The 27,633-nt window shown below is 36.2% G+C and overlaps 1 protein-coding gene across 4 annotated transcripts in view; it reads left to right on the top strand.

Moving 5' to 3' along the window:
- LOC140449831 (uncharacterized) overlaps positions 1–27,633 on the top strand; it is a 471,756-nt gene that overhangs the window by 106,364 nt on the left and 337,759 nt on the right. For all 4 annotated transcript variants that reach the window (XM_072543189.1, XM_072543194.1, XM_072543192.1 and 1 more), the window contains one exon: positions 4,230–4,266. The gene's annotated coding sequence lies outside the window, so the exon portion shown is untranslated. The remainder of the gene's footprint in view (positions 1–4,229; positions 4,267–27,633) is intronic.

Genomic DNA, 27,633 nt, shown 5'->3' with positions numbered 1-27,633 from the left:
AAATATTATTAAAAGTACGAATCTTAATAATCGTAGATATTTATTGCCTAGTTAAGAAACAATATTTTAAACATAAAAGCGTTACACATCTTTACATTTAATATTTATAAAAATAAAAGGGGTACACATATTTACATTTAATATTTATACTTTCGCATTGGAAATACAGGTTGAAATACATATTATTTCTTACGTAGGTAATGTCTTTTCTTGTCAAAGAATTCATAGCATCACTGTTTTCCCTTATTCCTAACCTAACCTAACCCAACCTAATCTAACCTAACCTAAACTAGCGTAAACAATTGCGTTATTTATTTACCGTAACTTATTACCGTATTACCGTAATTTATTTACCGTACATGCCCAAAACTTTTTACTTTTTTTAAGCACTTTTTTTTCACGATACTTATAATAATCAATCATCCAACACAAGTAACGAGTTTCCCTTTTCACTTAAGATCATTTTAATTTCACTCATTTTGACTACCTTTCAAGACAGCTCAAAATAAACTCAATCTAAACTAATATTTGATTATTAAATATTTCCTTACTCATTAAAATCTCGTTTGGTCCGTAATTCGGTGCACTTATTTTGCCTGTTCAGGTAGCGGTCTCTCAATTCGAGGACACCGATAAAACTTTACCCTCTTTAACAGTAATTATTAGGATATTATTCAAAGCTGTACTCAAACTCGACACTGGGGCTAATAAAAATGAAATTTATTGAGAACCTTTAATCTCCAAGGGGAGTATTCTCTTAAAAGAAAACAATATACCTTAAAAAAATTGAACAATTTATTACGAAAATATAAGTTTATATTTCAGAATATCTGGCGATAAAATAAAATTTTAACATAAATTTTGTCTAACAATTTGACTAGAAAAATTAAAATCTTTTCATGCTTTAAATAAATTAATTACGAATTTTATTAGATTGAACCTTTGATCCATGAAACGAATCAGACAATTTTTTGCCTGATCACTCAAAAACTCAACTCAACCAAAAAAAGGTACCATGCGTTCGGTACCGAACTCCAGTGATATTATTCAACAAACGAAATTCTTAATTTAAATACATTGATGTTGTAATAACTTAACTTAAGTTAGATTTTGCCATGTTCTCAGTCCTGTATAGGTCGTAACCAACCATATGAACTGTCCTCAATAACCGAATAATAATAATAATTTGCTCTTTGATACCAGAATTAACTATTAAAAAAAATCTCTTGACTCCAAATTCTCCACAACCAAGTTATCAGTAGCAGACTGCGTTTTTCTACAAGAGAAAAACAAAATAGCCCAGTCTGGTTAAAAAAAAAAGGTCGAAAAATTTTTCGCAGATATCTGAAGCTTTTAAGACATAGGTGGGGGTTACTAGATGACGAATAGATAAAAAAGTACTCGTATTTTTACCTTGCGTTTGATCGGTCAAATAGTTTAAAAGTTATTTAATTTACCTATTTATCCCTGAGGCTAAATATTTAAACTATTGAACTTGCTCTATTAATAATGCTAGACACATTTAGCAAATTTTATAGGAATCTTTAAGACTTAAACTATCTCAGAAGTTAAATGCACATTGCGTTTTCATTGAAATTATTTACAAAATAAACGTTTGAAAAAGGGGTATGTTTTTTACTTATAAACAATTGTAATAACTTCTATATTTTTCAAGCTACAGGCTTGTACGTACAACCATTGGATAGCTGGTAAAAAAACTCACATTTAAAAAAAAACCTTCTATGACCAATAGGAACGAAGTTGGGGACTATTTTTAAAAAAATCATATCTCCATTGTTTATAAACATTAAAATGTAAAATTTGCACAAATTTTGAATGAAAATCTAAACTTTATATTGAAACTTATAGCTATAAAATTCATCCAATTTTTTGAGACTTACAGCCCTTCGAAACGAAAGACATAGGAAAGTGGAGGGGATAACTGTTTCAGCTCCGTTTTTTTTCCAGATCGGAACTTCAAACTGAAACACGTGGGAAAAATTTACATTATCTCGGCTTCCATTGCAGGTAGAAGAATCTTTTTTTTTTTAATCTGGGGTAGCTCGTTGAAATATGAATAACTACATAGTTTTCACTGGTCGAGAAATATGGGAAACCTCGGAAAAAATGAGTCCATTTGAAATTCATAGTAAAAACTTACTACTTACGGAATAGCCTGCCGCAGTATTAATAATGATGACATAATTTTCACCACCTCCCCCCGGAAATCTCGGAAAATCCCCTGAAATTTAATTACCTGAAAATTACCTGAAATTTAATTTATAAAATATATAAGTATTATTACATCATTGATATAAAATGAAAAAAAATATATGTTGATTTTCCGGGAGTTGGGGGGGGGGTGAAAATAATTATGTCATCATTATTAATACTGCGACAGACTATTCCAGCCAAATGAAAAAAAGTAAGTTTTTACGGTGCATTTCAAAGGGACTCAATTTTTCCGAGGTTTCCATATTCTTCGACCAGTAAAAACTATGTAGTTATTCATATTTCGACGAGCTACCCCAGATTAAAAAAAAAAAGACTTCTAGCTGCAATGGAAGCCAAGGTAATGTAAATTTTGCCTACGTGATCGAAAAAAAAACGAGCTGAAACAGTTATCCCCTCCACTTTCCTATGTCGATCTTTCGAAAGTACCTTCGGTTCGAAGGGCTGTAAGTTTAGAAAAATTGTATGAATTTTATAGCTATAAGTTTCAATATAAAGTTTAGATTTTCATTCAAAATTTGTGCAAATTTTACTTCTTAGTGTTTATAAACAATGGAGATATGATTTTTTTTAAAATAGTCCCTAAATTCGTTCCTATTGGTCATAGGTTTTTTTCTGTGAGTTTTTTTACCAGCTATCCAATGGTTGTACATACAAGCCTGTAGCTTGAAAAATATAGAAGTTATTACAATTGTTTATAAGTAAAAAATATACCCCTTTTTCAAACGTTTATTTTACATTTACATTTTATGTTATTTTTTATGTTTATTTTACATTTTATGTAAATAATTTCAATGAAAACGCAATGTGCATTTAACTTCTGAGATAGTTTAAGTCTTAAAGAATCCTATGAAATTTGCTAAATGTGACTAGCATCATTAATACAGCAAGTTCAATAGTTTAAATATTTAGCCTTAGGGATAAATAAATTAAATAACTTTTAAACTATTTGACCGATCGGGGGGAAATTTGGCACAAATTTAAAAGACGGTAATTCCTCGATGTATTAATTTTATAACATTTTATTTTGTCAGAAATTACAGATTTTCTTATAGCAACTTAATTCTTCTTAATTGCTCTTACAGTTGATTCGCCTAAAATAAAATGTTTTCCGATTGCCGTAGATCCTTCTCCTTTTCCCAAGCGATCTAAAATTACAATTTTCGTTTCCAACGAAATTTATTGTCTTTGATGATTTTTTTTTCTCCATTGGGCCAAATAAAATCTTAAAAAAAGAAATAAAAAAATTAGACTACTGTTATGTTTTTTTATTAATCTAATTTATTGTTTTTTATTTACTATTAAAGGTTCTATTTATAACACTCACAAATTTATTAAAGTCTTTATTACTAATTTATCTTACACTAATGATTATATAATTTATTATAATACGTGCGTTACAATTTAAAACGCGGCGCGATCTTCAAAAACTAACTGTTCTCTAAATAAAATGTCCCATATATAAAATGCCGTTATCTAGAAGGATCTGGCGATGAATCGATGACCTTCCACCCATTAGACGACAAGGTGTCTCATGGACTGGTCTTTCGGCGAAGGGACTAGAGATTTTTCATTACAAAACCTCTTGTAATGAAAAATAAAACTTTACGACACTCACTTGAAACTTTTTAATCCGAAAACCGTGTTGCTTATTATAGTGCAACTTGAAATCAGCAAAATTTTAAACAACTTATTATAAAACGAAGCACCGGTAAGCGAACAATAATAACAAAAAAAAAATAAAAAAAGCAATAACAGGTTATACCTTTCAATGCGAAACTCGCAATCATGTAACCTGACATCTGGATGTGAATAGTCAGTTAATTTTTAATTATAATAGTTAATAGAAATTTTTGGATGAAATACAACCCTCACAACTTTAAAATTGCATAAAAATAATCAGCATAAAAAGAGACCTTACTGTATACACCAATTTTTTTTGTTTTTATTTTTGCTATTCATAAATTCTGTGATTAATAGATTTATTTTTTTTTCAGCTAATATTTTCTTGGTCCGACGATTTCTTTGGCTATCGTGAGTATACTACATCATTTATCTCATCTGTGTTTCGACTAAAGTATTTTCCACCTAAGAAGACCGCTTTGCAATTAAATGCTGGTAACTTTATTACTAGCGGACCAGATAAGCGGTGATATATTTTACACTACCTTTATGAATAATATTTTACTACTCTGCTGTTTCAATCAGCACTGCCCAACAAGTTATCGTTTATTGGTTTTAATATTTTATTGCAATAGTACGAGTACGGAATATTTATTTAAACAGTAAATTTATTACATGTTAATTTTTTTTAATTTTCTTCTGACGTATCGTATAATGTAGGTTTACCCAATAATCAAAGTTATGCCTTTACAAGAACATATTATTTGAAAAATAAGGAGTACCATGTGTCATAATAATTGTAATCTCCTTTATACACACTTTAAAAATGTACTTGTTTAGTAATGTATTTATTAAATCCACACAATCATTGAAAAATGATTCATGCTATTTAAAAATATCTTTCTGTTAACGACACTGTTATCGACAAAGTAGATCAAATTCAAACTTGTCATCATATTACACTTCTGTTTATCGTTAAAAATTAATTGATGTTCGTGGGTTGTATTGGTGTTATTTAATAATTTAGCAAAATACATAATCAGCAAAAATCTTATTTAAAACATGCGAACGGTTTTGCAATCACAATGAATGCAGTGTTTATGTTTGTTTAGCATTGGCTGTTAAATAATTTGTGTTCGATTGTTTAGTCTGTTGTACAACCCTCGTCCTTTTTAGGGTGTAGTAGTTGTATATAAGTACCTATTTTTTTATAGTAGTGTAGTGAAGCGGTACTTTAAAGTAAAATGAGTAATTTGGAAGAAAATAAAATACAGTCGAAACGTAGAGTGTTATCTCCAGAAGAACGGTGTTTACCTCTGAAAGTCGAAAGTTGTTTCAATTTGGAAAAAAATAATATGGGTCCATTGACATATGTTATGGCAGTTCAGAAACGCACATGCGACGCTTGCGGTATCTCAGAGAGGACATTCCGAAGAATTAATAACGTGAGTGAGGATGAAATAAATAAAGTAAGCAAGAGAAACCGTCGACATCCAAAAACTTTAGATTTGCACCAGTCAATTAAACTTGCAATTAAAAATATTATATATAATATGTTAAAAGCCAAAGAACATGTAACAATTAGTGCTGTGTTACAAAAAATAAAAGACGAGGAACTGTGATATTAGTTTAACAAGTTTGAGGAGAGTGCTGAAACATTTAGGTTTTCGATATAAAAAGACAAATAATAGATAAGTATTGTGTGAACTCTCTAATGTTGTTTCAAAACGGTGGCATTTTTTGAGAAAATACATGAACAATAAAACGTCTGATAGTCCGAGGTACGTTGTATTTTTAGATGAAACTTAGATTTTCGCTAAAGGAAATATGTCAAAATCATCCTGGCAAGATGGCACCACGAAATGTTATTCTTTTAGTCGTTCCGGTAATGGTAAACGCTACATTATACTTCATGCTGAAAATGATTAGGGTTTTATTCCTGACGCTAGTTTAATTTTTTCGTTCACAAAGAATACAGGTAATTACCATGGAAATATGGATGCAAATATTTTTGAAGAATGGTTTGAAAAAAATTAAAAAAAAACTTGGAGCGACCAGCCATAATGGACCAGCCATAATAGTGTTAATAGGATAATGCATCCTATCACTCAAGAGTAGAAGACATATTTCCTTCATGCAGCTGGACAAAAGAAGAAATAAAGTGGTTGACATAAAAGAAAATTTATCACAGTGACATATTTTTAAAAGTCGATTTACTTCAAAGGTGTGTAAGGCACAAAATTCAGAAGAAATTTGTTACTAACCAAATGGCTCTTAAATATGGCCATGAAGTTCTTCGACTTCCGCCCTACCATTGCCACTATAATGCAATTGAGTTAGTTTGGGGTATAGCCAAAAATTTTTATGATAAACATGCATCCAAAACAACAGATCTCATGAGCGTTCTTAGTTTATGGTAAGAATCGCTAGAACAAATAAAGGCAGAACAATGGCAACATTGTATTATACATACGAAAGACATAATCTTTTTTTTTGTTTTTGATGGAAAACGTAAACACCCATACCAATAAGTATGGTCTAAAACTGAACATCAAAAAGACTAAATTCATGATTGTAACAAAGAAGCTATACACCAATGTGAATTTCACCATAAATAATCAGCCAGTTGAAAGAGTTACGTCCTACAAATATTTAGGGGTTTGCTTCACTGATACTAATGACCAGACAAGAGAAATCAAGAGGCGAATAGAGATAGCGAGACAATCGTTTGTCAAAATGAAAAAGTTCCTATGCAGCCGGGAGATAAATATAAACTTAAGAACGAGAATGTTAAGGTGCTATGTTTTCTCCGTTCTGCTGTACGGCATGGAAGCCTGGACACTGAAAAAGATAATCATCAAAAACATTGAGGCATTCGAGATGTGGTGTTACAGGAGAATGTGGAAAATTCCATGGACAGAAAGAGTAACAAATCAAGATGTTCTCCTGAAGATGGGGAAGGAATGCGAAGTCATAAAAACCATACAAACGAAAAAACTGAAATATCTGGGCCACATAATGGGAGGAGAAAAGTACTCTCTGCTTAGAATAATCCGAGGAAAAATCTCGGGAAAGAGAAATGTGGGACGTAGGAGGATTTCCTGGTTGCGAAATTTAAGGGAATGGTATGGGTGCAGTTCAATACAGTTGTTCAGAGCTGCAGCCAACAAAGTAAAGATTGCTGTGATGGTAGCCAACCTCTGATAGGAAACGGTACTTCAAGAATAAGAAGAAGACATAATCGTTCAGTATTTTTAAACCGAGCGAGTTAGAGATGAGGTCCGGCCTCTAATTATTCGGATAGACAATTCAGATAGTGACGACTCTGATAGTGAAATATCAGACAGTGAAAAGGACAAATCGTTTGCTAAAAAGAAGTTATAAAAAAGTGTTTCGGGAATTCAATTCGGACTTGTGGTGTTTTTTAGTTAAACGATAAAGTACCTTCGGTCTAATTACTGGACTGCATACTCTCAATAACTTTAGTATTAATTACTGGACTACACGTGTTTAAACCTTTTGTTTTGCTGAAAACTCGGAATGTGATTTAGTGCCAATTTGTTTCAAGGTTATATTTAATACAATGTCTGCAGAAAGTAAAGTCTTGGATATATTTTACTCAAATTTGGACGTACCAGCAACTTGGCAAGTATTTTTCAATTTTACGGCATGCAAAACCATTCGTATAATTTTCACTCTACGCAAAATAGAGACCTTGATGAACGTTTGATGTCGACAAATAATTTCGAGTATTCGAAATATTTCATTCCACTTATTTTCACACGCCCTGTATATACATATTATATTCATTTTATTTGCCTTTGATACAGTAAAATCCAATATTATTACTGAACATAAAATACAGGAATTTAAATATTTTTACTTTTCAAGCGATCGGAATTAAATATTAACGCCCCACTTTTTGAGGCTCACTGATCATATCTTAATTGCATATCGGCCGTGATAGGGTAAAAGGACTTTATTACGATTCGAGTTTATATTTAGTTATTTTTGTTTACAAAATATATTCCTGTATGTAAGAACGAAATAAAAACGCGTGCTTCACACACTTGAATTACCAAATTCATGTGAAATTCATAACAATCCGGAACTAGAAAGTACAATATAAAAATAAGTGAAATTCTTGCATATACAGCAAGTACTTGAATTTTACAAATTAATAGAACGATAATAACGATTGGTACTTACAAAAATGACTTGCAGATGTATTATAGTAAGAGTACGAGTATATTGCGGAATCATATGTGTGCGTGTGCATAACACTGAACGAAATGAAAGTTACAATAAAATTATGGGTACTAAAACGGCGTATGAAATTTTATCTGTGGGACATTATTTATTTAAAAATTTTATGTGTACTTTTTCCCACGACATAAAAATATTCTTCGTCCGTTAAATAAATTGCATAGATGAGGATAGATATCGGTTTTCTTTTCATTTTTTTTTGTCTTCGCTTCTCTTATACCATACTTGTCTTCTTTACATAACATAGGGATCACTTACAGGGGGTTGAAAATTGGGACAGAAATGGCTGGGCCCGAGATAGGGTAAGCAAAACAAACCGGAACGTTTGCGAACGGCTACTCTTGGTTTGATTGGAGAGCTGGGTCGTGAGAAAGTGAATGAAATAAGGGGACTGGAATGGGGTAACTACAAAAAGTGAATTAAAAAGGTACTTACATGGATTTCCTGGACAAAACAACACAAGAAGGTTCTTAAGCTATTTAAATCGGACACCGCTTATAAGAATCTTCCAGCTGGGTGGAACAATGTTGCTATCGGTTTACAAAAAACTCTAGACGTTGGAGACACTATAAGATCTTAAATTATTAATAAATTGAATCATCTAGATCTTTCACTGCAGTTTACATTAAGGTCAACCTTTAAAAAAAAACAAAACTAATTCAAAATTTATGGTTAGGTATGTACAACTCGTCAAGAAAATAATGCTAACTGTCATATTTCAAGATCAAATATTAAAACTTTATAAGAATAACTAATATGATAGTTAACCACTCCCTAATATTTATAATTCTATTTATTACAATTTTTTAACTGGTCTAGAAAGCAATTATTGACGAAAAATGTCTGTTTTTACTTTAAAAAAAATTTTAATAAAAAAAGTACCTGGTTTCACTGAATTTTATATCTCCTTTAAAAGTTTTGGGGCTGGAAATGGTTTTCTAAACACTGTAAAATAACACAAATGCGTCTCACAAGCTACAAAATGGTCTGGAATGACCAGGGACAACAAATAGACGATGAGCTGGGCACTGGATTATCGGGCTTCGGGTTAATTAACTGCAATCTTCAAAGCCCGACTTTTCAAATACTCCTCGAAAACGTGTGGACCCTTTATATCGTTGTAACACCTTACAAATCTTCCATTTAGGACCTAATACAATACAACACATATAATTCAGCAAAACTTACCACATTGCCTTTGTACCACAAACAAAATCTGCCGGCTTTTTGAATATTACACATCCGTGCTCTTTTCGCTTCAAGATGTTAAACCAACCTAAATTTGACCTTCCTTCAGTCTCTGCACTGGCTTCCTCTCTGGCATATTTGCTTGGGTTTGAAAATTGCAGAATTAAAACGTAAAATATGACCATATTTTTACTACGCAGTTGAATGCGTCGCACACACGTTTTTGTAAACAACTTCTAAGGAATTTTATACAGAGCTCAGGGGCGTACCAAATAAATTTTATACACTGAATATTCGGTGGTTATAAGGAATTTATACATGCTATAATTGTCCCTTCCTAAAAAAGAAAACTCGGATAATTTTATCCAGTTTTTGATAAAGAAAAAACAAAAAAATAAGCAAGAGATGACCTCTTACATGAGTCGAAACTTATTAATATTATATTTTAGATGATAACTAGTTTGGGATTAAACAACAAAAAAAAAAACATTAGTTACAAGAGATTGGGCTAGCGTGCCATCGATCGCCAGACTCTTTAAAATCGAGTAGACTGAAATTTTTTGAACTCTAAATTGAACTGTAGGTGACATGCGTTTATATGCCTTAGGGGAAGCCAACCTTATGCTCTGCAGTGAACCTCGCTGACATTCATAGCCATGTCACCTCGTTGCCTAAATCGAAAGCGGTACACAAAAACAAAAAAATGCTCTACATTCAGCAGGTAGGCGTCTGCTAACTCTACTATACGCCTAGCGAGACGGCGAGGGGATACGGCAACGGTTCTAAAAAATAGGATATAGACCCTAAATCTATACACCTGCATACGACAAAATGTCTCACATGTGTCTCTAATCCAAATAGGTTACCTGTACCAAAATTATCAAAGGTGAAACTATGTTCCAAAAGGATGAAATCAAATCAACATACAAATTCGAAAACAAAACATGAAATAGAATACACTATTTACTTGAGGATGACATATTGTCCTCATCCGACACAAAAGTCTTTGAATCTTTAACATGCCACTTACCAAGGTCTGAACCCTTTAAATCTGACAAACGATACACCACTGGTGACAATTTTTCCTTGATGGTTGCTTAAATATACTTTGGTGATAGTTTGGACATAAACTTGTTGACAGCACAAGACAAAACCTTATTTCCTTTGCAAACTCTATCACCCACTTGAAATTGGACTTCTCTTCTTCGTAACTTCTAGCGTTACGTTCATATCCTTTTCGAAGATTAGGGTTAACCTCTTCAAAAACTTTATCTGATCCTTTAACTTCTGAAGCATACATGTTACGGTCACCTGGAATTATCTCAAGATCTTGATTCTGTCGATCCTTTTGATCAACACCATAGTAGTTTCCACTTAAGGGAACATGACGGTCACAATTAAGGAAAGCTCGGGTATATCCAGTCACTTCATGCTTTGCTCTGTTAATAGCTTGTCTGATCTTTGCTAAGTTCTTGTCCCAATCTACGTGGTCTTTTACATATGTACGTATTACTGTTCCAATGGTTTTATTGTTCCTTTCCACAAAATTACACTGTGGTGCATGTACTGGGCTGAACCATACTTTCTGAACATTATAATTATTACAGAGCTTAATTAAGAGAGGATTGTTCAGATTTGAGGCATTATCACAAATCACAAATTGAGGAACACCAAACATGAGAAAAACATCATTTTCCAAAAACTCAACAATATTCTTAGCCGTGGCCTTTCTCAACGGATGGACTAACGTATTGTTACGATAAATATACTGGCCTAACTTTTATGACTAATTATTCTGTTTTATTGTAGAAATTTCGGTGGAAGTCCAGAACCAAAATTATGGTGAATGAGCCGGCTAAGCTTCTCGATCTTTCGATGCTGTTCTAGTATATCAGGATTTCGTATATAAATACAACATTTTTATATGGAGGGCCAGTTAATTCTGAACTCGCGCTCGCGAATTTGTAACGTACGGATATATATAAATTTGTCAGATAAGTTAATATAAATAAAGAAATAAATTAAATCCGTAAGTGTTATAAATATTGAACCTTTTAATAAATCCACAACAAATGGTGCCAGAAGTGGGATCGAACATAAATTAGACTTATAATAATAATACAAGTGAATATAAAATAAATTGTGAAAATGGCTACGATTTGTGAGCTGACAGTGACTAATTTAAGAAGACATCTTGAAGACAGAGAATTAGCTTCTACCGGAAAAAAGGCTGAGTTAGTCCAACGACTAAAGAACGCTTTGCTAGAAGAAGGACTAGATCCAGAGACTTATATATTTGAAGACAAACATGATGCTGTCCTCTCGTCGATTTCGAAAATTTCTGGTGACATCGCATCATTAGAGAACAAAGTTTCTGACGATATTTCGAAAGTTTCTTCTGATGTAGCCAAAGTTTCTGGTGATGTAGCCAAAGTTTCCGGCGACATCGCTTCATTGGAAGACAAAGTTTCTAACGAGATTTCTTCGCTGGAAAGCAAAGTCTCTGCTAACATCTCTTCGGAAATCTCTAAAGTCACTTCTGAGATGTCTGCCCTGGACGATAGAATATCTTCATTAAAAAACCAAGTTGCTGCCGATATGTTAGCCTTCGAAGAAAAGATATGGAAAGAGATGGAAAAGAAGATGGAGGAAACAGGGACAGCAGAGAGAGGTAACAATCCGATTACAGTGGAGATAAAAGAAGACGAGACGAAATTTAAGTTGGAGACACGGCCGAAATTTGAAGGAAGTGGAGGTTCTATTCATGTTAAAGTCCCAACTTTCGACGGAAAATCATCATGGAACAACTACATGAAACAGTTCGAATCAGCCGCAAGAGCAAATGGATGGTCTGAAAAAGAAAAGGCTGTAAACCTGACTATCGCCCTTCGAGGAGATGCCTTAGATGTGCTTCAGACCATAGCCGTAGAGGAGACCGATGATTTCGAACAACTGAAGAAGAGGTTAAATATGCGATATGGCCACGAACATTTGGAGCATGTATATCAGTCACAGCTTAAAAATCGTAGACAGAAGAAAGATGAGGCTCTTCAAGAATATGAGGTAGATATTGCCAGATTAGTACGATATGCTTATCCAACAGCTCCCGAAGACATGATGGAAAAATTGGCCGTTCAAACGTTTATTGATGGTCTTCGTGATCATGAAATGCAGAGAACACTGCGATTAGCTCGTCACAAGACGCTGGTTGATGTCCTATCCGCCGCCCTCGAATACGAGTCAGCTACGCAGGCCTCTGGCGGGTACAGTAAAGTTAGGACTGTAAAAGAGGAAGGAGATGAAGATAAACTTGACCAGCTCGTTAATATGATGAAAAGCATGACATACAAGAAAACGAAGACCATCAGATGCTGGAATTGTGGCGAAATAGGACACGTACGAAGCTCCTGTAAGCACCCTAGGTACGACGCAAATCAAGAAACTCACCATCAGGAAAACTAGAACGGGTCAGCCTTAGGGGGGCAGCTTCGACCCAGAACTTTTCCAAAGACCCTCTCATACTAATAGCTTCTTTGAAATGTCGTGAAGATAGTGTATATGTAGATGGAGACATAAATGGTAAAAAGCATACGTTGTTGGTGGATACCGGAGCGACCAGAACCATTATACGCCCGACAGTTATAAACAGCCGAAAGAAACTGTTACCAACGAGGTTGCGACTTCGGACCGCTACAGGTGAAAATGCTAACATTCATGGAGAAATCCAGGTACAATTGGGAATTGGAGCAGAAAAGTTCGTCCATACTGTTATAGTTGCTGACATCGAAGAGGATGTTATATTAGGAATGGACGTAATGAATATGCATGGATTCCAATTGGATTTTAAGAATAAGGTAATCAAAGTTGGCAACGAAGAGGTATTTCTCCATCCACATAATGACAACACTGTGCAAGCAGCCATTACAGAAGATACAGTCGTGCCTGCGAGAAGCGAAACGATCATAGTAGCGCGACTACAGGGAATTGTAGACGAAGGGACACCTGTTATGATGGAGCCTTGGAACCACGACGATGAGGTTGGCCGTGGAATCATAATTGGAAAGGAATTGGTGACTTCGGCCAAAGAAATTCCTGTGAGACTTATCAATGTCAACGACTACCCAGTGACCATCAAGAAAGAGACAAAGGTAGGAACTTGTGTACCTGTGACATCCATAATCCGTCAGGCGACAACATCTGATAATTCCAACGACAAATTCGACCAAATGGTTGCAGTTGCAGGACAGTCTCTAAATCAGATGGAGAAAAGGAAATTAAGGGAATTTCTTCGGCAGTATCGTGATATTTTCGTACCGAAAGGAGGAAAGACGGGAAGAACTACCGTTGTTAAGCATAAAATTGATACTGGTAATGCTAAGCCAATTCGTCAAACAGCTCGACGATTACCACAGGCGAAGAGAGAGGAAGCTGAAACGATTGTTCAGGAAATGAAGAAAGACGGGGTGATAGAACCTTCTACGAGTCCATGGGTCTCTCCGGTGGTCCTGGTTAAGAAGAAAGACGGAACGACGAGGTTCTGTGTGGATTACCGTTTGCTGAACAACGTTACCAAGAAAGATAGTTATCCTCTGCCTCGGATCGATGACACATTGGACACATTGGCTGGAAGTAAATTGTTTTCTACTTTAGATTTGAAGTCTGGATACTGGCAGGTAGAAATGGACCCAGTCGATAAAGAAAAGACAGCCTTCACCACAGGATCTGGATTGTGGCAATTCAACGTTATGCCATTTGGACTTTGTAATGCTCCTGCGACATTTGAGAGGCTTATGGAAAATGTGTTGAGAGGGTTATCTTGGAAAACATGCCTGGTTTATTTAGATGACATAATCGTCTTGGGGGAGACATTCGAAGATCATTTGAGGAATTTAGAAAACGTTTTTAATCGACTTAAAGCTGCCCAATTGATGCTAAACCCCAAGAAGTGCCAGCTATTTCAAGGTAAAGTCAATTATCTGGGTCATATAGTCAGTAAAGAAGGAGTGGCCGTGGATAAGGGAAAAATCGATTCCATTAAGGAATGGCCAAAACCAACTGACAAACATCAAGTGAGAAGTTTTCTTGGACTATGTACTTACTACCGGAGGTTTATTAAGAAGTTTGCAGATATCGCTAAGCCATTAACGCGACTTACGGAGGAAGCAAGAGATTACCGCTGGGATACAGACTGCCAAAATGCCTTTGAGACCTTGAAAAAGCATTTAATAACAGCACCAATTTTAGGGTATCCACTGCCAGAAGGAGAGTTCATCTTAGATACAGATGCAAGTAATGTGGGAATTGGAGGAGTGCTGTCTCAGATTCAAGGAGGACAGGAACGAGTCCTCGGATATTTTAGTAAAGTTCTTTCAAAACCTGAGCGGAATTATTGCGTCACGAGAAGAGAACTTCTGGCAGTAGTGAAATCAGTAGAGCACTTCTATCAATACCTCTATGGCAGAAAGTTTCTAATCCGAACCGACCATGCCGCCCTTAAGTGGTTGATGCAGTTTAAGAATCCAGAGGGTCAGATAGCCAGGTGGATCGAACGACTCCAAGAATACGATTTTAAGATTGAGCACCGGGCCGGAGCTAGCCACAGAAACGCTGATTCTCTTTCCAGAAGGCCATGCCCAGCAGAGTGTTCCCACTGCAACAAAACGGAATCCAAGGAAGCAGCAGTGCTAAGAACGACGATTGTCAACAACGACTGGACGCCTACTAAGATCAGGGAAGAACAAGAGAGAGATCCAGTTATACAAAAAATCCGAAAATGGAAAGAGGAAAACCGTCGACCACCTTGGCAGGAAATATCAAACCTATGCTCAGTAGTTAAGACGTATTGGGCCCAGTGGGACTCATTTATCATCGAAGATGGCTTGCTTAAACGAGTCCTGGAAAATGATGACGGTTCAGAGAAGAGAAGACAGTTGGTGATCCCAAAGAGCAGAATAGCCGAAGTACTTCGTCAGTTACACGACAGTCCATCGGGAGGGCATTTTGGTGTAAGGAAAACCCTTCAGCGAATTCGGGAACGGTTTTATTGGATGAACAGTTCCGACGACGTAAAAGACTGGTGTAAGAAATGTACTATTTGTGCTACGAGTAACGGGCCTCACCGAAAAAGGAGAGCTCCTATGAGACAATATAATGTTGGAAGCCCGTTTGAAAGAATAGCTTTGGACATCGCTGGGCCATTTCCAGAAAGTGAAAATGGAGGCAAGTACATGCTGGTAGTAATGGATTACTTTACTAAGTGGGTCGAGATTTACGCACTTCCAGACCAGAAGGCCGCCACCGTTGCAGATAAGTTGATCCAAGAATATATCAGCCGATTTGGAGTGCCTTTGGAGATCCATAGTGACCAAGGCAGGAACTTCGAAAGCGATCTATTCCAAGGAATATGTGATAGACTAGGCATGAAGAAAACAAGAACTACCGCGTATCATCCGCAATCGGATGGTATGGTAGAACGAATGAATAGGACAGTTGGCAAGTATTTGACAAAGATGGTGTCCGATCATCAGCGAGACTGGGACCAATACCTTCCGTTCTTCACAATGGCCTACAGATCTGCTGTTAACGAATCAACAGGCCAGACACCAGCCAAAGTCCTATTCGGACGCGAAATGCGACTACCTTGTGATCTCGAGTTTGGATGTAAACCTGGAGAAGATGTAGCAGGTGAAGATTATGTGATCGAATTACGAAGAAGAATGGACGATGTACATGAGTTGGTCCGTTCCCACCTTCAGATCGCTAGCGACAGAATGAAGAAACGGTACGATACACAAGCCGAAAAGGGTTGCTTTAAGAAGAACGACAAAGTATGGCTGTATAATCCCAAGAAGCGAAAAGGTTGTTCTCCCAAATTGCAGCAGTTTTGGGAAGGTCCATACCTCATTATGGAGAAGATCAACGATGTCATCTACCGAATAAGCAAGATTCCGAGGGGAAAGCCGATGATAGTACACCATAACCGGTTGGCGCCTTTCGAAGGTGACCACAACGTAGATGAAGAAGTGGAAGTAAACCAAATCCACGATGTGTCTGACCTCACGTTTGAGGAATTCATGGGTGCCTATGGAGGTACCGGTAAAGCGAGACATGGTGTTACCACTGAAGAAAAGCAAGATCTACTCGCGCTCCCCGATGACTACTCGCTGGCCCTTACCATCCCGGCCAGTATCAAAGACGCACCAGGGTTGGCATCCGTCTTTCGAAGGAAGTTTGGTCGAGTTGCAGAACTTCAATGCCAAGTGCCAGCTCCCGGTAAAACCTTGAAACTCCAAGATGCATCACGTTACCTTTTCTACCTGGTAACAAAAGACACTGCCCGTGACCAACCTACCTACCGAGATGTATGGGAAGCCTTACTTCAATTGAGAGAGCACGTACTAGAGTCCGACGTGCAAAAGTTAGCCATGTCAAAGTTGGAGTGCCGCCAATTAGATTGGAGGGTTATCCGAAATATGGTGGAGGAGATCTTTAAAGACACCGAAGTCCAGGTGTTAGTCTGTTGCAATCCGCATAGTTACTGGTGCGGAGAGAAAACCGTCCCTTGTCATTTTTATACAACTGGAAGTTGTAAAAGAGGGTCCAGTTGCCGATACCAGCATACAGTTCCGGTTCCAGTCCCGACAAGGTTCCAGGAGGAACCATCTTTTAAGAGGGGGGCAATGTTACGATAAATATACTGGCCTAACTTTTATGACTAATTATTCTGTTTTATTGTAGAAATTTCGGTGGAAGTCCAGAACCAAAATTATGGTGAATGAGCCGGCTAAGCTTCTCGATCTTTCGATGCTGTTCTAGTATATCAGGATTTCGTATATAAATACAACATTTTTATATGGAGGGCCAGTTAATTCTGAACTCGCGCTCGCGAATTTGTAACGTACGGATATATATAAATTTGTCAGATAAGTTAATATAAATAAAGAAATAAATTAAATCCGTAAGTGTTATAAATATTGAACCTTTTAATAAATCCACAACAGTATATTTACTAAACCAATCAGCAACTACCAATAACCACGTATAACCTTTCTTTGAACGAACAAACAGACCTCTAAGATCTATTGCAGTATCTACCAAGGAAACTTGGCCTCTCTCTGCTTACCCATTTTACCTAATGGAGCGCAATTTGGTGTCATCTGAACATCACAAACTTTACATGACCTGACAAACTTCATATGCACATCGCAACGCATCTTAGGCCAATAATATATTTCTTGAATACGTGACAAAGTTTTGTAATATCCAAAGTGAGCACACGTAGGTGGCTCATGACAAGATTGTTTAAGACATTAGTCTTAAAACAATCGGTGGTAGGAAGAAATTTATAAACAAAGTCGTTCTCCACCTTCCACTGTGGAAAATCAAGAGGGGATCGGAATATCTTTGATCTCAAATTATCTAACCAAGGGTCTATTCTATCTACATCAACCTCTAAATACTTAACTAATCTCTTAGGTATCTTCGGTTGGATCGTTGGTGTGAGCTCGAGATAGAGCATCAGAGACTAAATGAGATTTTCCTTTTCTATGAATTAAATCAAAAGTATGCTGTCTTAGGCGCATGGCCCATCTGGCTAATTGACCAGTAGGATGGGACAATTTATTTAACCAGAGAAGTGAATGGTGGTCAGTAATGACCGAAAACTTGACTTCCTTGATGTAACCTCGAAATTTCTCGATAGCAAAGATCACTGCAAGACATTCTCGCTCTGTAACTGAGTAATTTCTTTCAGCTCTGGAAAGAGATCTACTAACATACGCTATAGCCTTTTCTTCACCATCTATAGTTTATGTCAAAACACCACCAAGACCGGTGTCAGATGCATCACATTACACAACAAAGATCAAAATTGGGCTGAGCTAAAATAGTTGTTTCTTTCTGCGATGACCTTTAAGAAGGGGAGGCTAAACTGGAAAAATCTTTGATAATACGACGGTACCAAGAACACATACCGATAAATCTTTTAATTTCAGTAGAATTGGTTGGTCTAGGATAATTGACCATAGCTAGGATTTTTTCAGTATCTGCCTTCAAAGAATTATTGCCGACTACATAACCAAGATACTTTAACTCCGACTTTATAAAGTCACACTTATCAATTTTTAACAATCAAAAATATTGAAACAGGAAAAACGTGGATAAACTGGACTATTTTTATAATTATAATAAAACATTTTTATGTACTTATAATATAAAACTACAGCTAGCAAGAAATTTTATGACAATATTATACAAAAAATATTATCATATTGGAACCCGTAACATCTTGTTCTTACTTTGTTTATCGTCGTTTTCTCACAATGGTAGACTGCAAGTTGAGAGGTTTCCCGTCTCTTATAATTTGCAGCGCACTTTACAAGTTTTATTGAAGCTCTGATAAAGCAGAATAAATATAAAAATTACATTCTCACGTAGATATACAATATTAAACACCAACAATATTTGCAGTGTAGATGTCTCAAAATAATTGCCAGATCGTAGTTGCTACAGCGAACATGAACGACAGACATAGTGCTTTACTGAACTCCTTGCATAGGTAACTGTAAACACATCTATATGGACAGTTCTCTTAAAATTTCAAGCCTAGTGCCTAGTATCCTCGAGAATAATGAAAGAGGTGAAGAACAAGTTTTATAAAAGGCAACTGAAGGTCATTGAACCTTTTCCTTCTCATTCACTCTTCTTTTAGTGTCGAACAGAGCTGGGAAGTTACTTTTAATAACACGTTTCCGAAAATTAGCTTAAGTTACGAGATTAATCAGTGATTTTGTTGATGGAATACGTTGGCGAGACAAAATTGAGGTCGTTGAAGTGTGTATTTTTTTTAAGATTTATGTTTTGAAATTATAAATTTGTGTATTATATTGTGAAAACCGGAACAAGTAATTAACATTAAATAACAATATTATTGTTTTTTAATTTATGATCATAAAACAAATGTATATTTAAAAACAAATTTTGCTTTTTTTATTTGCTTCGACATTTTTAACGGATTTTTATGTATATTTTATCACCATCTATGTCTCTACAACCCATTGTGGGTCTCTGACATATTCCAAGATCAGTTTCTTCAACATGGTTTTTAAATCTTACTTGAGTCTAGCTTTTCTCCTTTGATCCGATTTTAGATTATATTTGTGTTTTTGTAGGTTGTGTGTCATTTTCTCTCTCCCTCTCTTTCTCTCTCTCACCCCCTCTCTCTCTCCCTCAATCTCTCTTTCTCTTTATCTCTCTTTCTCTCTCCCTCTCTTTCTCTCTCTCCCTCTCTCTTTATAAAACTCTTTGTATCTTTGTGTCAATATTTCGTTAATTATATATGAGCCGCTGAGAGCAAAAGTGGTGTAAGTTTCTATGGAATTTGTTGTTTTTGTTTAAACAAATGAATGTATAATATAATGATCATGCTCATACCTCAAGCTTACCTAATGGTTAATGACTTACGCCACTTTTACATGTTTAATTATTATTTGCCATTTATGATTTGCATTGAAGTGTCAGACTAAATTTATGTGAAAAATAAATAATACAATATAATTTTTACTGCTAGAAGATTAAAAAGTATATAAGAGAACTGGTGCCTCCGTTCTCAGCATCGAATGCCTCTACATGTTCTAATGATCCCAGGTCATCCAAGTTGTCTGTTGACGTTTTTAAAGTGTTATAAAATCCATGGTAAATCGGGGAATATAGTGTAATGAATTTATTTAACTGCTATGGCTTTATTTAATTTATAATGTCTTTATTAAAAGGTTCTTATTTTAATTTATTAAAAAGCACGATAACTTATATCAATTTATTTAACGAATAATACATAATTTATATAGGCGAACGTAACAATTAAAATCGCGAGCGCGTCTTCAAAATTAACTGTCCTCTTCAATTAAAGTTCCGTTATTATATAGGAAATCCTGTTATTCGAGAACGGCGGCGATCTCCCCAGAAGCTCAGACCGGTTTTATTTCGGTCTACCTGGACACCTCGAATCGGATGATTCATCATAATTTGGGTCTAGATCCTTCGCCGAAATTTCTACAACAAAACAGAATTTGTCATAATATATTTACGGTTATTTTAGGCCATGATATTTATCGTAACATTGACCCCCTCTTAAAAGATGGTTCCTCCTGGAACCTTGTCGGGACTGGAACCGGAACTGTATGCTGGTATCGGCGACTGGGACCCTCTTTTACAACTTCCAGTTGTATAAAAATGACAAGGGACGGTTTTCTCTCCGCACCGGTAACTATGCGGATTGCAACAGACTAACACCTGGACTTCGGTGTCTTTGAAGATCTCCTCCACCATATTTCGGATAACCCTCCAATCTAATTGGCGGCACTCCAACTTTGGCATGGCTAACTTTTGCACGTCGGACTCTAGTACGTGCTCTCTCAATTGAAGTAAGGCTTCCCATACATCTCGGTAGGTAGGTTGGTCACGGGCAGTGTCTTTTGTTACCAGGTAGAAAAGGTAACGTGATGCATCTTGCGAGTTTCAAGGTTTTACCGGGAGCTGGCACTTGGCATTGAAGTTCTGTCTTGCTTTACCGGTACCTCCATAGGTACCCATGAATTCCTCAAACGTGAGGTCAGACACATCTTGGACTTGGTTTACTTCCACTGTTTCATCTACGTCGTGGTCACCTTCAAAAGACGCCAGCCGGTTATGGTGTACTATCATTGGCTTTCCCCTCGGAATCTTGCTTATTCGGTAGATGACATCGTTGATCTTCTCCATAATTAGGTATGGGCCTTCCCAAAACTGCTGCAATTTGGGAGAACAACCGTTTCGCTTCTTGGGATTATACAGCCATACTTTGTCGTTCTTCTTAAAGCAACCCTTTTCGGCTTGTGTATCGTACCGTTTCTTCATTCGGTCGCTAGCGATCTGAAGGTGGGAACGGACCAACTCATGTACATCGTCCATTCTTCTTCGTAATTCGATCACATAATTTTCACCTACATCTTCTCCAGGTCGACACCCAAACTCTAGATCACAAGGTAGTCGCATTTCGCGTCCGAATAGGACTCTGGCTGGTGTCTGGCCTGTTGATTCGTTAACAGCAGATCTGTAGGCCATTGTGAAGAACGGAAGGTATTGGTCCCAGTCTCGCTGATGATCGGACACCATCTTTGTCAAATACTTGCCAACTGTCCTATTCATTCGTTCTACCATACCATCCGATTGCGGATGATACGCGGTAGTTCTTGTTTTCTTCATGCCTAGTCTATCACAGATTCCTTGGAATAGATCTCTTTCGAAGTTCCTGCCTTGGTCACTATGGATCTCCAAAGGCACTCCAAATCGGCTGATATATTCTTGGATCAACTTATCTGCAACGGTGGCGGCCTTCTGGTCTGGTAATGCGTAAATCTCGACCCACTTAGTGAAGTAATCCATTACTACCAGCATGTACTTGCCTCCATTTTCACTTTCTGGAAATGGCCCAGCGATGTCCAAAGCTATTCTTTCAAACGGGCTTCCAACATTATATTGTCTGATAGGAGCTCTCCTTTTTCAGTAAGGCCCGTTACTCGTAGCACAAATAGTACATTTCTTACACCAGTGTTTTACGTCGTCGGAACTGTTCATCCAATAAAACCGTTCCCGAATTCGCTGAAGGGTTTTCTTTACACCAAAATGCCCTCCTGATGGACTGTCGTGTAACTGACGAAGTACTTCGGCTATTCTGCTCTTTGGAATCACCAACTGTCTTTTCTTCTCTGAACCGTCATCATTTTCCAGGACTCGTTTGAGCAAGCCATCTTCCATGATAAATGAGTCCCACTGGGCCCAATACGTCTTAACTACTGAGCATGGGTTTGATATTTCTTGCCAAGGTGGTCGACGGTTTTCCTCTTTCCATTTTAGAATTTTCTGTATAACTGGATCTCTTTCTTGTTCTTCTCTGATCTTAGTAGGCGTCCAGTCGTCGTTGACCATCGTTGTTCTTAGCACTGCTGCTTCCTTGGATTCCGTTTTGTTGCAGTGGGAACACTCTGCTGGGCATGGCCTTCTGGAAAGAGAATCAGCGTTTCTGTGGCTAACTCCGGCCCGGTGCTCAATCTTAAAATCGTATTCTTGGAGTCGTTCGATCCACCTGGCTATCTGACCCTCTGGATTCTTAAACTGCATCAACCATTTAAGGGCGGCATGGTCGGTTCGGATTAGAAACTTCCTACCATAAAGGTATTGATAGAAGTGCTCTACTGATTTTACTACTGCTAGAAGTTCTCTTCTCGTGACACAATAATTCCGCTCAGGTTTTGAAAGAACTTTACTAAAATATCCGAGGACTCGTTCCTGTCCTCCTTGAATCTGAGACAGCACTCCTCCAATTCCCACATTACTTGCATCTGTATCTAAGATGAACTCTCCTTCTGGCAGTGGATACCCTAAAATTGGTGCTGTTATTAAATGCTTTTTCAAGGTCTCAAAGGCATTTTGGCAGTCTTTATCCCAGCGGTAATCTCTTGCTTCCTCCGTAAGTCGCGTTAATGGCTTAGCGATATCTGCAAACTTCTTAATAAATCTCCGGTAGTAAGTACATAGTCCAAGAAAACTTCTCACTTGATGTTTGTCAGTTGGTTTTGGCCATTCCTTAGTGGAATCGATTTTTCCCTTATCCACGGCCACTCCTTCTTTACTGATTATATGACCCAGATAATTGACTCTACCTTGAAATAGCTGGCACTTCTTGGGGTTTAGCATCAATTGGGCAGCTTTAAGTCGATTAAAATCGTTTTCTAAATTCCTCAAATGAATTAGTCATAATATATTTACGGATATTTTAGGCCATGATATTTATCGTAACAATAGGGTAATAAATCTTCATGTCATTTTTCTTTGCTTGTGTAACAGGCCTAGGTCAATTAAACAAACCGCGTTGTTGAATTTCATAAAAAGGTTGTGATGAGCCTTTCGTTTTCGGCTACTGCAATTCAGAAAAGTCTTCTATGTCACTTAATGTTTTCTTATAACATTGTAAAAGGACGTTTTTTGTGAAACGTATCCATTGAATTTGCAGCCAGTTAATTGACTTTCCGTCTGTATTTAGTCTCGTGCCGATTTTTTCAACTGTAATGTACCTTTAAAATCTTCTTGTTTCACTAAGTGAACGTTAAACGAATTTTTCTCCTAGAATTACCGATGGTATCATACCAGTCATGTGGAGTATAATGTAATTGATTTTTCGCGACAGATTCAATGTTTCCAAAGTCAGAATCGTTCATCATAAATGAGTGACCAGATACTAGAAATTTGTGATTTATCACTTCGATAGTAGGATTGTTAGGATCCATTACCATTTTAAGCCAAGTTAATGCAACTTTACAATTACGGTTTTGTCCCGTACAAGCAGCTCTAAACGCTATTATGTGTTTTTTACCGTCTGCCTCATATTTCAAATGTTTTGTTGGATATGCAACGCTTTATGGATATGCAACTCATGCACACCTACATTGTAGTAATAAAATTTCGTTTGTAGTATGTCAATCTGGGGAAAGGCAATGCTTTCTGGAAGTCAAACGAAATTACATGATATCTATTATCAAACTTGCATCGATTTTCATTACAGCTCTGGCCTTTTTAGCTTTCCTTAGATGTAGTTCATCATTGGTCCTCCCGGTTGTTTTATCAGATTCGTCAGCTGCGTTTATGCATAACTTAAATTTATCACACTGTTGACAAATGTCCTTTCTAGGATGGTGAAAATATAGGTTTTGCCAAGAAAATATTTTTCTGTACATGTTTTCACTGATTGCAATCCATTGTCGAGGCATTTTGACATCAATAATGTCTTTTTATTTCCCATTAAAAAAAATACAATTTTCTCTTTTAATGACATTTGTTCTCCTTGGCACATGCCATCAGGAGAGTTGGCAAACTAATATTATTCCCTAATTAATATACAAAAAATTACACTAAGGCTCATTACATCTAACAGGTTCATTCAAATTAATAAAAAATAAATTAAGTAAATATTCATATAAATGTTAGTAATAAACTAAATGTGTATATCCTACTAAGTACCACTTCGCACTAGACTAAACAGTAATAACAAAGTATAACAGTAAGGTATATATTGCATTTAAAATGATTGAAGGTGTCCCTTAGAGGAGGTGAAAGCTGTTGATATAATAATAATAATAACAAGATAGTCAAGATAGACAAGACAGATAAAAAGATAATAGCTATTTGCAAACAAATTATTAATACTAATTTTAATATTTTAATCCTATTGAAATAATACCATGCTAATAGATTTAGTAATTAAATAGGCTCACTAACTCATACCTATACCCCCATGCCTCCCTACAATAACCTGCTGACTCAGCCTTTTCCTGTCTCATCATAGTAACTACTTCCACTCTACTAAGTTCATGTCTACCCAACCACTTTAACCTAATATGTCTCAACACCGAACATTTTCCCAAAAATGTATCACATCTTCCCTTTCCTTCGTGTTACACATTGAGCAAAACCTTCTTTCATCATTTCTGCCAGGTCGATCATTCAAATATAGAACTCCACATCTTAATTTGAAGAGCCATCGAATGTCCCCAAAATTTTCCATTTCCAGTAGATAATGCATGTTTACTCCTTCTTCTCGCAGTTCTTTGTAGTGTCCACACAAAAATTTGATTCGAGTGCCCTATTCTCAGCCTGACGCTGTATCTCCTCCTTCTTTTTTTCTCTCATATTCTCAATCATACTTGGCCAGCTTTCTCTCCATTCCCATTCACACCTTACCTCAATTCCAAATTTTTCTCCCATGCTCATCTAATCTTTCCACCAGCCACACCTTGCTCATTTCTTTCAAAAGAAATTTTGGCAACCTATCACTCGAATATCCTAGTATTTTTTTAACATATTTTTGATGTAAATTCATTGTATATAGGCTGACTCTAGCAATACCTGTCTCCAAATCTAACATAAAGTTAGGACAATACCTTGGACAAGAGAACATTTTTTTTATATAAAATCTTCTGATTATTTCCACCTCATCGTACTCAAAAATACCTCATACCTGAGACCCATAAGTCAAAATTGATCTTATCACCGACTCATACACTGTTACTTTAGCCAAAAAGGATATATATTAGCCTTAGACACTAACCTACTCCAAGCCGTGTGAATCGCTACTTTTGCCAAACTCTGGCGCTTTTTTGGATGAGCTTTAAACGACAACTTGGGTGTTAGTATCATTCCCAAATAATTATAGTTATTCACTATCTCTAATACTCGATCATTCAGCGTCCAAGATTCCCTGATCACACGACCTCCTCTTCTGAATACAAAAATTTTGGATTTATCTAAATTGATTTTTAGATTCCACATCCTGCAGTATTTTTCCAGTTCATTACTCATCCGCTGTAGCACCTTCGGATTGATTGCCATCAAAACCAAATCATCTGCATATAATAAAAGTCTTATAATTAAACCATTTATCTCCAAACCGCCTCCCAATGCTTCATGCAGGTCATTCACAAAAAGCACAAACAGTAATGGACTTAAAAGACATCCCTGTCTCACTCCTACATTACAGTCAAACCATTCAGATAGACATTTCAGACATTTCTTTCTGCAAGGCTCTTGTCATTCTAACATCAGAAATTTGAAATGTTTGCAAAAAATACTGCTTACAAACAACGTGACTGAAGCTCTCAATGTTCAAAAAATAGTTATGTGTACAGGCTTTTATTTCTCTACTGCCATTACGCCTTCTTCTATTCCCAACTGCTATTTTTTGTACTGGGCAACATATATAACAATTTTGTCTTTTATATTCACCCATAGCCCAAAACGAGTCAAAGGGAATCTTGCGACTTGCATAACTAACCTTCTCGAAAAATTTTATTGCACTTGCAGTCTTTATTTTCAAATATTTTATTGTTACCAGCATTTCTTTCTGTACTTTTAACATTCCTTTTCCACAAAGAAAATCTTTTTGTCATTTTGACAACAATATCTTCATCCTTTTCACATACAGAAGATTCTACAGTGAGTAAAACAATTGCAGCATTAACTTTCAAGTTGAACTCGTTATCATCTTGAACATAAAAAGTAATACTTAATTTACCAGAAATGATACACATTTATATTACTAAGTTATCAATTTATGTATGCCCAAGTATCTACTAAAATAACCGGCGCAACAAATAAAAAGCTATTATCTAAAAAAATGACAAACACTTACCATCACTACTTCTTGATTCGTTTGGTGGAACATAATCAAAGTCTGTTATTTCATAATCTGAATCGAAGTGGAAATTTCTACTGAAATTTCATTCACATGATTGCTATAAAATCAAATGTAAGCTAATATTTAAAAAACTAATTTGTAACAAGAAAAATGCTTTAAAAAATAATGCAACTGTTAACGACAATCAAGCCGTGTTCTTAAATGACTTACACACCATGTTTACACATAACACTATCAACATTTGATACCTAAGTTCAGTATCTTTCTGCCATCTAGTAGGAAGTATTGGAAGTTAGACGTACACCACTTTTACAGGTAGCCGTACGAGCTTTAAGCTATTGCATAGTGATGTAAGTACAAATTATACAAAAACATGACTTTCACCACTTTTGCTCTCAGCGGCTCATATATACCATATTATATACATTACATATATACCGTCGAACTTCGTATCGCCTTAAAATTTATCATAATAGCTTCAACAATGTCCTCTTTCGAGTCTGTAAAGTAACAGAAATCTCCGGATAATGAAATGAATCCGGTCAAAGTTTCAATAGCGACTTTACTTTTTCCAATAAAAACACTCTTCTGATATACGTCAATTAGACTGTGTTTACATACCGCCACAAATTGGATGATGTTAGGCATGCGTTTAATTCGTCCGCGGCAGTTAATTGGGGAATAATTATTAAATAAGAAATAGTTATGAAAATAGAATCATGGCTAAATCAAAAATGTTTTTGATTGTCACGAAAATCTTTGAAAGTTCTATCCAGTCCCCGTTATGAACCCTTGTGGGCAAATATCCTGTACATTTATCAGAAACAATTAATTTGCTTCTTTTTCTTCTTGTATGTAGGCTTTAAAGCCTGTTTCTTCTTCAATATTAGCCTCCTAAATTGTTTAAGTTATCGCACAATTTTTTTTTGGTCTGTCAATACTTCTTCGTCCATTTGGTGACTTATCTCGTGCTATTCGTACTATCCTATCTTCTGATATTCTACTAATGTGTTCGTTCTAATCCCGTGTCCGTTTTGTCACCCATCCATTTATGTCTTTTATATTGCATGCTTTTTATGTGTTTGCTTCTCTCCCTATCC

This window comes from Diabrotica undecimpunctata, chromosome 9 (assembly GCF_040954645.1).
Source record: "Diabrotica undecimpunctata isolate CICGRU chromosome 9, icDiaUnde3, whole genome shotgun sequence".
Taxonomy (NCBI): domain Eukaryota; kingdom Metazoa; phylum Arthropoda; class Insecta; order Coleoptera; family Chrysomelidae; genus Diabrotica; species Diabrotica undecimpunctata.
This window is presented reverse-complemented; position numbering and strand designations above follow the sequence as displayed.